At 35.6% G+C, this 15,436-nt stretch overlaps 1 pseudogene across 1 annotated transcript; it reads right to left on the bottom strand.

Annotated features, from left to right (window-relative positions):
* Positions 1–923: 923 nt before the first annotated feature.
* LOC145776123 (gonadotropin-releasing hormone receptor-like) lies at positions 924–13,255 on the bottom strand (annotated as a pseudogene). Its single transcript, XR_014290197.1, has 8 exons — positions 13,130–13,255; positions 12,450–12,642; positions 11,732–11,838; positions 6,153–6,279; positions 4,305–4,515; positions 3,123–3,298; positions 2,756–2,901; positions 924–1,550 (listed from the first exon to the last, which is right to left on the bottom strand). The product of XR_014290197.1 is annotated as a gonadotropin-releasing hormone receptor-like (transcript).
* Between the last annotated feature and the right edge of the window lie 2,181 nt (positions 13,256–15,436).

Here is a 15,436-nt window from a genome sequence, read left to right as displayed (position 1 = left end):
GATGTTAAAAACATTGAAAGGAGGAAATGTTGGTCATAAATGACTCATAAGTCCAGTGGATTTTTAGTGGAGGTGGAAAAGTCAGTAGCGTAGACAGAGGGTACTTTTAGACCCGGGGCCGAGATAGTTTTAAAAGCTTGAAACCTTTTCAAGGGGCCTAGAAACATGAAGAAACCACAGCGTATTCTTTGGATGCATTGCGTTTTTCTCATAATTGTCTTTATTTGGGACCCAAGGACCTCATTGCAAAATATCCTCTTAACGGTCTTGGGACAGTTTATACATAATTTGCAGCTACAAAAAAAAAACAGAAAAAGCTGAGTAGGCCTACTACATAAAATCACCGGTCACTAAAAAGAATTACCATACAGTAGACATAAAATGTCACTTTTTGCTCAATGCTTTAATGGCAAAAATCGCTAGACGAATATGCAACTTTTAGCAACAGTGGGGTAACTTGCAAAGCAAAGCAGTAGGCTTATTGTAATGATTGTGATCAGCATACATGCTTAAGCTGCAAAAAACAAAGATTGATTTCAAATAGTAACAAAAACATTTTGAATCAACTGGTCACTAGTGAGTTGAACTTATTCAGTGTTGAAAGGGATGACGTGAATGTTGAAAATTGAAGCAAGATGCTATCGGGCCGGGATTCGCTATGAAGAACAAATGGACGTCCATTGTAGTACGCCGATTAACACACGTTCATAAATTATGTTGAAACCAAGAGCTAACAGCCAAGATTCTGTTATAACTTGAAAAAGTAGAATATTGTGATGTAAGCTACTCTGTACACACTTTTCAAAGAAATTACAACAACCTTCCAAATTTCGTATGTAATATGCTGCAAAATATTTGTGTGGGTAAGCGGCGTAGTCAAACAGTTCATCACAAAATGATGGTTGGCACAGGATAGTCAACCCTTTAGTTCTCAAATGTATTTTAAAGCAATAAACGAATAAATCACAAGGTGTGGAGAGAAAAACTTCGCTCCAAATTTGTTTCGATGAATGTTTATGACGAAACCATCATTTGGAAGACGTAGTTTGCAGAACGATAAGCTTTTGCTATTACATGGTTTAAATTGCAAGCAAGGCTCTTTTCGGTACAGGTAGTTTTCTTCGGTACGGTTCACAACATCCACGTTGAGACGTGTCATAAAACTGACAAAGCACTGCTATAGTGCTATAGTTTACATACAAAACTCTGAATAGGTTGCTATCCTGATAAATTATGAGCTTGTAGCTTTAGCTTGATGTCAAATATTCTAGCCCACCTTACATTCTCAAGTTTCATTTTGCATGTTGATAATTTCAAACCATAATGTCTAATTCCGACCAAGCTCATCTTATGACTTAACATTCAATTCAATCCAAGTATCATTTGTTCTCGTATGATTATTGAGAGCAGTGTTCGTTTGCAACAGGGGAGCGGTTGGTATCTTTTGGGAAGCGGCCTGGTTCTGTTTTGCACGTATGCCGGGATTATTACTGGAAGTTGTTTTCTTAGTCTGTTTGACACGAAATTGTGGTTGAAATTCTCTGGCACACCTATAAACAAAAGCAAATTTATGTTTAAACGTCAAAATATGATAATACCAATTAACATAGCAAAGACAGCGTTTAACGTAGGTTACGTCTTTAATTAGACCATAACTAAGAAAACTTGTACACCAACGTATGCCATGTATAGTGACGTTAGCAGCACTGGGTCATGGTTTCAGCGTTTGTTACGTCTGTCTTGAATCAGTTGAATTTTTTCGATTGCTGCTATCGAAAACCATGTAAATCGTTTGTATAAAATCATAAATGTATTTTGTCCGCTTCGATAGCTCAGTTCGATAGCTCAGTTCGATAAACATCAATTATTTTGTAAGCGAAAAACGAAAAACTGCAACATCTGCAATGCTGATTCAGCTTTGTGAATGCATTTGAGAAACGCAATTTCAACTCTTCATTCAGCGGCACCCAGTGAATAAAATAATCCACATAAACGGTACTTAAACAAGCAGAAAAACGTCATTCTTTCAATCTCTGTGACTGGGCTTGCGTCAGTGATTGAACACTTATGCATAAGTGTACAAAACTTTCACGAATTATCTTCCAAAGAGGTTACCTTAGTTCGAGGATGAAGATTCTAAAATCACACCAATTGCTAAAGAAAAATATTAAAAGAGTAAGGAATGGCTCAATGGTTCTTCTTGCTCATGCCATTGTTACAAGGAAATGTTTTTTCTTGAACTTGAAACAAAGATTTTGAAAGCAACATTTTTGGAAATTTTGCATAAATAAACTGAGTCTGGATAAGTGGTTCTAAACTGGAGATCTGCGGACTCCCAAAAAGTCCACGAAGCGTTTTCAAAAAATCCATGGAAGTCTCCGAATTTGCAGCATGATTACAAATTTGCAGCATGAATTACGGCATTTAAAAATTGATTGTGCTTTCCAGTTTATTTGCAGCTTTACAGTAATTCCAAAACTCTGCGTCGCGATGCCTTGGTGGGTTTCTTATTTCAGATAAAAAAAAAATTGAAAGGACCGCAGCCGCTTCGAGGACATTAAAAGAGATCGGCAAAGACAAAAAGGTTGAGAACCACTGGTCTAGACTCTAACTGTTACAAAAAATCTTTTCATGAATGACGTAAGTTGTATGTGGCTATTTGATAGTTGTTTTCTTAAAAGTGCTGAGAAGTGCAAATAGTTGAAAATTGATCATAACAACTTAGTCCTTCTTGGTATCTACAATCAGCACTTACACAGATGTCTTGCAACAAAAAAAGTATGAACATATTTCCTTCAAGGTAGTTTTAACTTTGTTTCTGGCATCTTTCATAAAAACTCCAAAAATTAAAGGATGAACCGCCGGATTCACGTACATCAGGGAGAAGAGCCATGCAGAAATCTAATAAAGTTAAAAAAATTAAAAAGATAATGTGCATACCGTTAAGACTAACATCTTGCACATATTTTTATTTAGTATTCTTTATTAGTTGTACATTGTGCCTACAATTCTCTCTACAGAAGCGGTGCGTATATTTTACCCCTGTTTGATCTTGATCTACAACGAAAGCGATGAATTTTGAACCAAAACATGGGGAAACATTAAATTAGAAAATTTTCTACCTGTATTGGTATACTTGTGGCCTTTTCTTCCTCAAACCAAGTGTATATTCCAATAGCGTAGTACGGACCCCACAGCAAGATGAAAGACGCTGTTACCATTGAAGTTAAAATAAACGTCTTCTTTCGAGCTTTTGACATGCCTGAACTGTTGTGCGCATGTTGCCGGCCCAAAATAGCTGAAATATAGAAATCAATATCTTATTAAACAGTTAGTAAAAATTTTTAAAATATGCCATCAAGCATTTTAGGATTTTATCGAAACATATACGTAGCTCCTATGACGATTAGGCTTAATCAATTGAACTTTTAATCTCACACTTTAACAATGCAGATGATTTTAAAGCTACTTGAAATAAAAATAGTTTAAAAATTCAAAATATTTTTATCATACTAAATGCCGTATTATTGGTTGTTTTCGTTTGCTTTTGATTAAAAAAATTAACCTCTCTACCTAAGCTGCAACACACATGCCCGGATTTAGAAGGGCAAAGGGTGCAGGTGCCCGGAGCGCGAAATTTTTTTTCCCGCGAGGTTTCTGTCGCATTTACATATTTTGGTAAAAGTTGTATTAAAACCATGTGAATGCAGCATTTTCTCGTTGGCACGGTTGTTTCAGTGGTTTCATCCTCTGCCTAGTGATCGTGAAAACGCGGGTTCGACGCCCGTCGAAGTCAAATTTTTTTTTTCTTTAAATTAATTTTTGCGGTGCACAAGAGCTTTTCAAAAAAAGTAGGGTTAGGGAAAGCTTATATTTTATTGTCATTGCAAAATTTCATTGGCAAGTAGTTATTTCGCAATCTGAATCAACCAATCCCTCAAAACACTTTCAGAAAATCTTACTTTTAGAGTGACTAGAATCAATGAGACAGAAATCTCGTGGGAAAAAAAATTTCGCGCCCGGGCACCCTTTTTGAAGGGCCCTCGATGTAAAACAAAGTGTTGATTTTGTTTGTTTTTTTTCTTTCAGCTTTTGAAGTTTCTGCAAAATGCTGTGCAGTGCAGTGCTGGAATAATGCTACTGTAGATGTAGAGGTATTTTTTTTTGCACGGGGGCCCCCGATTTAAAAGTGCCCCGGGTCCCCATCAGATAAATCCGGCCCTGGCAACAAAACAAGTTGATATATGCTACAGAAACAGACAATAAAAAACAAGACAGCTATACCATGAAGCCTCGTGGGTTACCTCTATCTCGTTGCTGCATGTTCTTAATCTCGCACAGCACCAAAGAATATGAGACAATGGATATTACGAGTGGAAGGATGAAACTCATGAACATGGTAAAGAAATAATAAGGATGCAATATTTCTTTTCCGTACACTTTGAAGTCAACACACTGGATGAAAGGCAATTTGTTGTTGCAAAACACCCTTGAGCTCAACGAAAAAAGAATGGCCTAAATAACAATGTTACATAACTCAAGATCTGCTGATTGATGATATTAAAACCAGTTGCAATTATTTTCGTAAAGCAAGCTACTGATGTGTATTTCTATTTTTATTTGGACCAGCTTGTTGATTGGTTCATGCAACGCCTTGTTAAAATCGCCTACAGAATCTCTGATTTCGTAGGTTGTTTCATTAATCCTGCTGGCAACATTTTGACTGCTTGGTTGTTGATGGTAGATTGAAGATGTTACCTTACCTACAATGCTACAGTAGGGTTGCCATACCGTCCGGAAAATTCCGGACATGTCCGGAATTTAGGGTGAAATTTTGCGTCCGGGAGGAATTTTAAAAAATGCTGAAATGTCCGGAATTTTATGATGGGTGTTTTGGGGGAATTAAAATTGCGGGAATAATCCTGTAAATTAAGGGTGTCCTAGAAAATTCGCTCAGCCAGCTCATTTTACTGCATCTGCAATCGTACTGTGCACACTGCCAATCCAGAACATTGTTATTTCGTACCTTGTGCATTTTTTTTACTACGAGGTTGTACGGAATTATGATGTAACAGAGCGTTTTCCTTATCAATGATGTTTACCACTTAGAAGTCAGTGTTACCATTTTAGTCTTTTTAAAACCAAATCTGGTTTATTTTGCAACCGTTTGGTTTATTATTTTTCGATTTGGTTTATTTATTTATTTTTTTTTTTGGTTTATAATTTGTTTTTTTAACATACTTTATCGGTTCGTTGCAGTGATTATTTCACTCCAACAAATTTTTTAGTTTATTTCTGCTTCAATTTGGCTTATTCTGGTCTTTTTTGTTTAGCTTCATGTGTCGTAATGCGATTTATCAGTATTGTATGTTGCGGTCTATTTTTTTAGTGTATTTCTGCTTCAATTTGGTTTATTCTGGTCTTTTTTTTAGCTTCATCTAAGCGTCATCAAGTTGAGCGTCGCGATTATGAAAGGCATATTGACTCTTCAATATAATTTCAAAGATATGTGCTGTAGTGAATTTTTCTCATTTTTGAAATCACACAAGGCCCTATTGAAGAGAATTAGATCTTCAGAAAAATATGCATGGTCAGAAGAATAAATTTGTAGTGACTTGACTTACAAGCGTGTCTTTAATTTGTTTTAAGCATGCAATTGCTTTTCTTCTATTTTCGGCACAACCTAATTCTCATTATTATTTTTCACTCTGAAGTTGAGATTTTTTCAGTGACGGTCCGTAGCTATATTTAGAGAGTGCTTACCCTGCCTGGTTTGAAATTCTGCTCGTGACAGAAGACAATACTTTTCACTTCGGTAGCTGGCGCTTTAGCATGAGTATCGTACAACGTTTGCAGCTTTAGCATTTCGGTAGCGAATATATATGGTCTCATGAAAATAGTAATGCACTGTCCGGAATTTTGCTTTTTCAGATATGGTAACCCTATGCTACAGGCTCTATTTCGCCGTCAGCTCTCATTTGGCAACACTATTAACTGTAAAAGGAAAACAAGTAAAAATACTTCACCAATTCCTTGATTCGATCAACACTAATAAGCGAAGGATCGTGTTACAATCAATGCTGTAAGAACTTTAATACACATAATTTAATAAATATTATTTATGCCGATAATACATCGACATTACGTTGTACCGGTGGAATAGAGCTGACAAGGCTGATTGTCCAAGCGACAGACAACAATATCTTGGTTCGTTTTTTTCTGCTGGGAGATCGTTGACATTGGAAACACAATACCACACGCACGATTTACACCAATTACCTGAAACGTATATAATATATTTTACATTATACAGTAATGTGCATGTGTGGCTTGTGTGCGTGTACACAGTTGCGAATCCAGAAAGAAAAAAATGTTGGTGGGCACCAAAGTTGAATGAAAGCAAAAAGGTTTGACGTACAGTAGACAATATAATATATTGCACTTTGTATAGCATAAATAAAAGTGAAAAATGTGTCAAGATCAGGGGGTTTGCCCCCAGAAAATTTTCAAAACGTTTGCTTTTTTAGTCGCTGTTTGAGTATTTTTGGCTCCAAAAATGCTTCAGGTTAAAGACAGGGATTTTTAATCAACAAATGTCTTTAATCAAAACTAGGTGTTTTGTAGACATTTGATTTAAGCATTGGAAATAAATTCTCAGCTCAAACCCATTTCTTGACAATTGAAGTAAGTTATTGCTAAGTATATTTCAATGATTTCCTTTTAACAATTTTTTGAGCACTCATTGTTATTAGAAGAGAGACACCGTGAACCTGAGGTGATGGGTATTAAAAGGATAAACTTCAGCCACAGAAACTCAAAGGAAGAAGAAAATGGAAATAATCTGGAGGAAAGATTTCGGACAATTTTCCCAGCTCGCACTAACTTTGTGCAGCTAGTTGAGGATAGTTTTACATCAGCCTTTTGAGGGATTGTGAACAAACGTTCTTTCCCTCTATTTAAATCTGCTATTGAATTATAACACGTGCTCCTTTTTGGTCGTTGGTCAGGTTTATTATTAAAGTAAGGTCGTTTGAGCAAGCGACAAAATTTTGCAAAAATAAAAAAAATGCATTTTGTTCTCGGTTTTGAGGGGCACCTAACTACATTTTTCTCCTCTAGATCTGTAATCTCTATGTACAAAATATTAAGCAAAGCGACAAACTACACTCTCCAAGCTTTTTAATTTAATGTATCAAAAGGAAGCTCTTGTGTTTTATGTCAAAATTAAATCGCAGAAAGTTGTTAGTACCGTGCTAATTTATTATCTTTTGACAAATCCATCACATTAAAAAGGTCGAGAAAGCTATTTACTTTTTGATAGATTGCCTTAACTTAATTTACATCAAATTTCCATTATCGGTAGGATATGCAGAAAAAACTTTAACTTCCTTTTAATAAGAAATCAATGTGAAAATCTATACTTAAAAAGAACAAAACGTACAATTACATGTTAACAGAAGAAGTGTATTAAAGTATATTTCATGATACAATTTTGGTAAAGATTCATGAGAAGCCAAATAATAGATTACAACTTTCTGCAGCAGACCACATCTAATAATCTACAGTACATTTGAAGCGAGTGAGATTGCAGAAAAAACATCAATAATTCACCTTACTCTAAGGAGGAATATTATTACAGCACATGCCTACTTTTATTGTCATAATCATTCATATCAAAAACTATGAAATTATCATCATTTTCATTCATATAAATTAATTTTAATGAAAGCAGTTTAAAGTAAACCAAAAAAGTCTTTCGTATATTTTCGTTTTGTAAAACAATGATTTTTTTTTCTTGTCGTTAATAATCTTAAAAACAAACAAAAAAATTGTGAGCGTATAGCCTATTTGTGAAATTTATTTGACAATGCCCTTGAACGATTATTATTTCTTATGTGACGCGACAATTCATCGAAAGACAATTTATCGAAGAAAGTTTATCTAACGACAGTTCATCAAAACGACAGTTAATCGAACCGACTGTTTATCGAAACGACAGTTCATCGACCTACTTTTATCGAAACGACAGTTTATCGGACGACGAATCTCCCGAAACAAATTTTATGTAGGGTTAGGATTAGTCGTTCGATTAATTTTGGTTCGATGAACAGTCGTTTCGATAAACAGTCGTTTCGATTAACTGTCGTTCGATCAATAGTCGTTTGATAAACTGTCGTTCGATAAACTGTCGTAGTACCATTTCTTGTGAGCAAACATAAGAAGTCACTAGAGCCGGTATGGGTGGTTATAAAAAACGTAGGCCTACCTGTGGTTGTGAAAGCAGCGCTTATTTGCAAGAAGTTAAATCTTTCGTTTACGACAATTTACAATATAACAAAAACACAAATTAAGATAGGTTATGCTGGGTTCGTTTATTTAAAAAAATATAAATTAATCTTTACCAATGATCCTCAATCTTTTTTGGTCCATGGACCATATTTTAAAAAACAATCCGATGGACCACTTTGCTATGTTGACGCCTCATGAACGCCACTAGTCGAAACTGTATTGCACATAGCCTAGGTCAGAAAACTCAAGAGCGTGTTCAATCTTAGTCCTTAATAAAATAATACGTAATTAACTAATTAAGAAAACCCTCTTAATTTGCACACTCAACCTTAACTACTTGAATACACATAATTTTAATTTCAAGTTTTATTCCAACAAAACATCACGCACATATTGTTTCAATAGAATGGTAATGTATGATATGTCTCAGTTTTGCCTTCTTAGCAACAAGAGCTTCTAACATTCTGCTAATTTGAAAGCACTGCAGAATACAGTAGCCTACTTAATTTAGCGTCTGAAAAAATATAACATGAGACATTCATAAAATAGCTTAATTAACATTCAGTGAAACAGCGAATAGCTCTGCTCTCCTTAAAGAAACTATGTACCATGAAGAAGCTCAATCTTCGTACACCCACAACACCACAGCAATAAACAGCAACATATGATTTATTGATTAGGCCTGCCAGCACTTCACTTATGCCTTGAACAGTACAATAGCCTACTTGTCAACTAGTCAAATAAGTTCAAAAACTGCTGAGCTTATGCTTACCTAGCACTTTCAGAAAAATCGATTAAAAATCACGAAGTAAACATGATTATTAGGTCACGCTGACATCCAATCATACATGCTATATAATTTTCTTACACCTGTATGCACTATGCAGTAGGGTGGAGTGAATTTCACTTAATGTTTTAGATTTTGATTTAAGGTGTTCTAATGTTGTCTTTGGACCTAAAAAATAACCCCGAACATAATTTTGGTTCTTCTACCCCTAAATTGACCCTCCTACCTGAGGTCAAAGGTCACGCGAGGTCAAAATTGCTCTATCTCCACTTCTACTGGTGCTAGAAATTTGTTTAATGGCTTAAAAGATTCAGAAGACCCATATTTCTATCTGTTCTAAGAGAACTTTTTCTTATATTGCTAGTAGAATTTGACTAAACAGCAGAAATATAGTTTTTGTGGTATTTTTGCTTATACAACATTACAGTTAACGAACTTCAACAGCCAAAATGGTAAATTTCAGCAATTGGTTGGATTGTTGTTCGAGAATAAGTGTATTGAACATCGAAATATTCTTATCTGTAGCATTGATGAGGAACTGAAGTTTGAACAAGTATGAAATTAATGTTTTGATGCATGTAAGATGACATTTCAATGGTTGAAAGGCATGAAATTATTGAGAGAGAGATACAATATGATACAGTTTTTGCCAACAAGTCATACTACGCACAATAATATTATTACACAAACAATCAAAGTTTAAATTGAGCATGAACTAACCAGCAACAACGAGAAGGCTGCGAAGAGACCACCGACAGGTCTTCAAGTCAAGCAGCACCTAATGAAAATCCCATTGCTTGAAAATGAAAATCCAACTGCACTTTTAAACACTCAAAAATGTCACAAAACGTATTGCCTCCCTCATATTTAGGTCCCGGTTATGCCCCTTGTAACTATAACGAAAAAACAAGTGTTTTTTATGCAATCGTATTCAGCAGTAAAATTGCTTTTTGGTGTTGAAAGAGGGCATCAACTTCCGCCATTTGATCTTTTTCCGGATCACACCATCCCATCTTTCGAACCTAGCCACACGCATGGAAGCTTCTATTACGAGCTTCTACACGTTGATTGTGGCATGGGTGATCAAGTTCAAGCTTGTTTGTTTTGAAATTTTGTATTGCATCATCATTCATGTCTTTGGTTGCGGGAGGTTCTGTGACATGAATTTCATCAAAATTGACCATCTTGTGGTCGGAGAACTCGTTGATATTGATCTCTGGTATGATAAATTTTCGAACAGTTGCTCTCCTCTCTGCAACAGATTTCGCCTTTGTACTTTCATCATCTGGGGTCATTTCAACATCTTTGCTTCTGCGTAGCGATAGCACAATATTGACAGCTTGCGATCGAATTGTATCATCATCGTCAGCCGCATTATCGAAAGAAGAATGTTTTCGGGTGAGCTGAGAAGCCATTAGGCCTACGCATCAAAGTTTTTGATGCAATGTCTCTTGCTTGCTTCTAGAGAAATTGGTTGATTCGTTTGAGCATGCGAAAATAGTTGACAGCTACTTTACTTATTTTAGAGTTAAGCTTGACATCAAACCAACTTAGGAAGTAGACTTTTAAACAAAATTCTACCAAAATTCTCAAATTTTCGCTCGGATTTGTTTGGGAAGTGTAGTAGACTATTTCAAAATGCAACATCCAAGTGTCAACCATCTTGCTTGTGACAAGCCACCTACTTCAAACTGTGCTAAGTCATTCTCAAGTTCTCCAGAAATGACAACTAAACAAATTTGGTATACATAAAATTGATCGGAACTCAAACTTTCCATAACTTCTTTTGGCAATTGAGGAAATTCAATAGAAGATAATGGCTTAAACTAAACCACATGCCAATCAGACACTAAGCCATTTAGCTCTTTGTCAATTAGGCCTGAAAACGAGCCGGAGTTTAAAGAGACTCCATCCAAGTGCTCAAAGACATGCCTGAGAGGTAGTTCGTTGGTATGCAGGAGATAGATGACCTATTGTGAAGATCTTTGCAGCAACTCTTCTGATGTGGCAATGCTGCAATGGTGTTTACCAGTCATAGTGTCATAATTGCGGTTCCATCTGAACCTATAATTGGCAAATTGTTCTGCAGGTCGGTATTTTCCAGTGATTTGTGGATAGCTTTGTGATTCTCAAATAACAATCCAACTAATTGCTGAAATGTTGTAGGCCTATAAGCAAAAATACCACAAAAACTATATTTTTGCTGTTTAGTCAAATTCTACTAGCAATAGAAGAAAAAGTTCTCTTAGAACAGATAGAAATATGGGTCTTCTGAATCTTTTAAGCCATTAAACAGATTTCTAGTACCAGTAGAAGTGGAGATAGAGCAATTTTGACCTCGCGTGACCTTTGACCTCAGGTAGGAGGGTCAATTTAGGAGTAGAAGAACCAAAATTATGTTCGGGGTTATTTTTTAGGTCCAAAGACAACATTAGAACACCTTAAATCAAAATCCAAAACATTAAGTGAAATTCACTCCACCCTACTATGCAGTCCTTACATAATTTACTGTAGTAAATGATACAATTTTGAAGAACGTTTTATCAAGGATTTGTAGAACTCTCTGTGGACCAATGGAAATTCCAGGTGGACCACCAGTGGTCCACCTGGACCACGTTGAGAATTACTGAATCTACACAATCGAAAGCTTCATACCACAACCATAAAAGAACTGATATACATTCCAAACTGCTTAAGCATTTGTGATATCTTGCATAACTCGCTCCCACCGAGCCAGGCCATTGTCACGTTCCAAGTAGCATCTGAAAATCAATAAAATTTAACAAAGATTTGCATAGCAATATATAAAACAAATCAATAGATCACAATAACGTTAATGAAACACAAATGTTTTCAAAACAGACTTTCTTTTTCAAACCACAAGAATAAATTCGTAGCAATAAGTTACAGACTGTTGTTTAATCTGCAGAGACGATGCAGCATCACCTCTGCATTCGTTTATAACACTATCACAACTTTTCAAGCTCTCAATCGTAAACAGTTATATCAGTTTGTAATCTAATGTAACTTGTCTTCCAATCAATGGATTAATGAACTACTGTAATGCGAACAGACTGTTACTATCAAGCTTTGTATTTGGCACAATTCGACTCAGCTCTTCGGAGTTCAGTATCTGCTTTGTTTCTACGTTTTATGTTTGATTGTAATATGGACCATCATGAGTCTGATGCAAATAAATAAATAAGTCACAAAAATATGTTGACCATCTGTCAGCGTTTTATAGAATAGAAAGTTCAATGGGGATCATGTTAAAAGGTATTGTTTAAACTTGTACAGTACTAAAATACTAAAGAAAATCTCTTAAACTAAAGTTATCCAACGAAACAAGGATATAATGAAAAAGGTCACTTGCCGGTCGGGATAGAGAAAAACGTAAAAGCGAGATCAGCCAAAGTGAGATGTAAGGTGATAAAGTGAATGTGTGATCGTCTTTGCATTTTCCACAGGCAATACAAAATGAAGCCATTGCCGCATGTGCTGACAACAAAGAGGCACCACATAAAAACAACTCGAACAAGTTGGATCGCATCAAACGTCAACATTTTCTGTAAAAACGTAAAATCAAATAAAAAAATCGACAAAATCAGCAAAAATGCTACTAACAAAAAGCCTTATCAATGAAAGCAGTGTATCAAATCTGAAATTTCTTGAAGAACAAGAACTGCAATCACAAATGAAGATACAAACGACATGTTTTCGCATGATGCTGCGAATTCGCTGTCGTAGCAACAGTTTGCACTAGCTTTCGGAACCCAGTTTCCTAGTCATGTGCTATAACGAATGGTAACGAAATTGCTAAAGCAAACCAAATAAAACTGAGACAAAGAATTTTGCGTGGACACTAAATTAAATGTTTCAAAAATTTTGTTTTGGACAGATTTACCAGAGAATCTATTTGTGACCCAAAAATGTGATGTTTTCATGTATTCTTGTTAAAAACAGCATACTGAAAAGATTAAAATTTGTTTTAAAAAGCTAATGTTGGAATATTAGCCTACACTACACAATACACATAAATCTCATCGAACTCACTTTATAAAATTCACACAGATTGGTGTCATTGCTTCCAAATTGTGTTGTGGAGAGAGAATTTAAACTCGTTGACGTTGACACTGTTGGCAATGTTCCAATATCAAATACTTCAGTTGCTTGATTCATTTTAATCCAGTGTATTTAAAGATTGGGAAACGTAATTGCTTTCTGTAAGAAACGCAGATCAAATTTGTAAGCTAGCATCCGGGCTAGTATGCCCACTTGTTCACAATTGAAGTAAGCCGCATCGTCAGAGCCGTAATGTAGCCATCAATGTAGCCTTTTCAATTAATTATATCAATGCACGAAAAATATTATTTTTGTACCAATGGGTAACACGTGCTATTATAGCCTACTCATTGGGCCCATCTCCCCGATATGTTTAGCTGGCTACAGCCCTGCTAGTGGAATGAAAAAGAAAACCTTCACTGTTACTGCAAACTTCCTTAACTTCACTTCCACTGGTTTCTTCACTTTATGATATTAAGCTTTTTTTTTCAATCCTTTTCTGTCACCTTGATTCTGTGCGCTGTGACCAGGTGGTATAGCGACGGGCATGCTGGTCAAAACTGTTTTTCTGGCTTTGTGGATACGTGAGCTACGTCATAAAAACTTAGGCCATTGTTGCAAGAAAATATTCGCTTTTATCATTCTAATCTATTGTACTGGGAAAAGGTTTGCCAAAAGAAACTAAAATTTGGGAGTCTGCAGACTAATTTGTGTATTTTGTTATGCGACCATCTACTAAATTGTATTGTATTTGAATGTACTAAAGTGAAACCTAATTGGATGATTCAGCCTTTTGTAGAACACTATTCATTGTTTTTCTGAATATCTCAACGTTACACAACATTTAGCTACCGGCTATAGACTATGATTAATATTTATATTCTTTTGCCTGCCCACTTATTTCAAGCTATTTGAATGCCAACAAATGAAATTCAAACTCTGAAACTACGGTAGTTTGGTTATAAACACAGAATATCGCGCTCCGATACAATGACAGGTTGCTTTGGATCAGTATCAGTGTCAATCAGAGTTGTGTCAATGTGAACTGTGTTGTCCATTGCTGCAAACACGGTCGAACTGCATTGCCATTTTTTATGGCTTGAAAGTTTACGGAAAGATATCATCCGGAAAAGTACAACTAGTTTCAAACTAGGGGGGCAAAGAAATGGCTAGGGGGCAAGCAAAGGGACTAGGTGGGCAATTGCCTACCTAGTTTATATGTGAAAAGATGCTATGTCTTAATATAGAAAGATAACTGTTTTAATTTAATCTGTTTATGGAAAAAATCTTTCCTTTTTTGAGGATAGGCCTACGGGTAATGGGTATAGAACAAGATTTTAATGTTTCCATTGATCCTTCACAAACCTCATAGCCTAAACGTCGTTTGCGAACTTTCAAGTTAAACTCGCCATACTTGTATTTGTTCAAATTTTTTAAATCAAAAATGAATTTCTCTAGAAGTTTTGGTAAAGTTTTTGTTTAGAATTTAAGCTATGTTTTGATGTTTTTGCTTTTCAGGACCACAGAAATATTTCAACAACTTACTTTGTGAAGGTTTACAATTTAGGCTACATGATATCGTGTTGTTAAATGTTTTTCTCAAATTTGGGGGTGCACGTGCCCCACGTATCCTCTACTGAATGCTGCAGTGCTCTCTTAGTGTAATATCCCCAATTTTTATTCTAGATTCAGTACGGTACTGGCAGAAGTGCTGTAACCTACAGTGTAAACTGTGGTTTTTTTGTTTTTTTTTGGGAGATGATCTCCAGAAATATCAGTTTCAGGTTTTATTTCAGACCAATCAATTAAAAATATATCTATATATCAGGCCATTTGATAGAACATAGTGAAGGTGCGTGGAATAAGATAGATGCGAGAAAATTCGAAAGTTAAAGCGTGTTCGAGACCAAAATAATTTGCTTACAATATTCAAAGATTTGGCACCGTTGCAACACCTTATATAGTCCTAGAGAAAGATAAACGTCTCTTTGTGTGTGAGCTCCGGAAAATGTATTTGGCTAATTGTAATCAAACGTGATAAAGGATGTCAACGACAGCAATCAATTGTCTTTGCGACTCTGAAAATTTAAGTACTTCTAAGGTTGTTTGTTTTGAGAATGGTCTTATAGCTTTCTATGTGTGTAGCCTAATACAAAATTGTTGTAGGTTTTCAACGGAAATTGTTATAGACTACTGTGAGTATGTCACATGGATAATATGTCACAATTGGGATCGTGTAGAACATGTGTAGAACGACTACTGTAGGTTTACCTCCTGATTACCTATTTACAGAAACAA

This window comes from Aplidium turbinatum, chromosome 8 (assembly GCF_918807975.1).
Source record: "Aplidium turbinatum chromosome 8, kaAplTurb1.1, whole genome shotgun sequence".
Classification (NCBI taxonomy): domain Eukaryota; kingdom Metazoa; phylum Chordata; class Ascidiacea; order Aplousobranchia; family Polyclinidae; genus Aplidium; species Aplidium turbinatum.
This window is presented reverse-complemented; position numbering and strand designations above follow the sequence as displayed.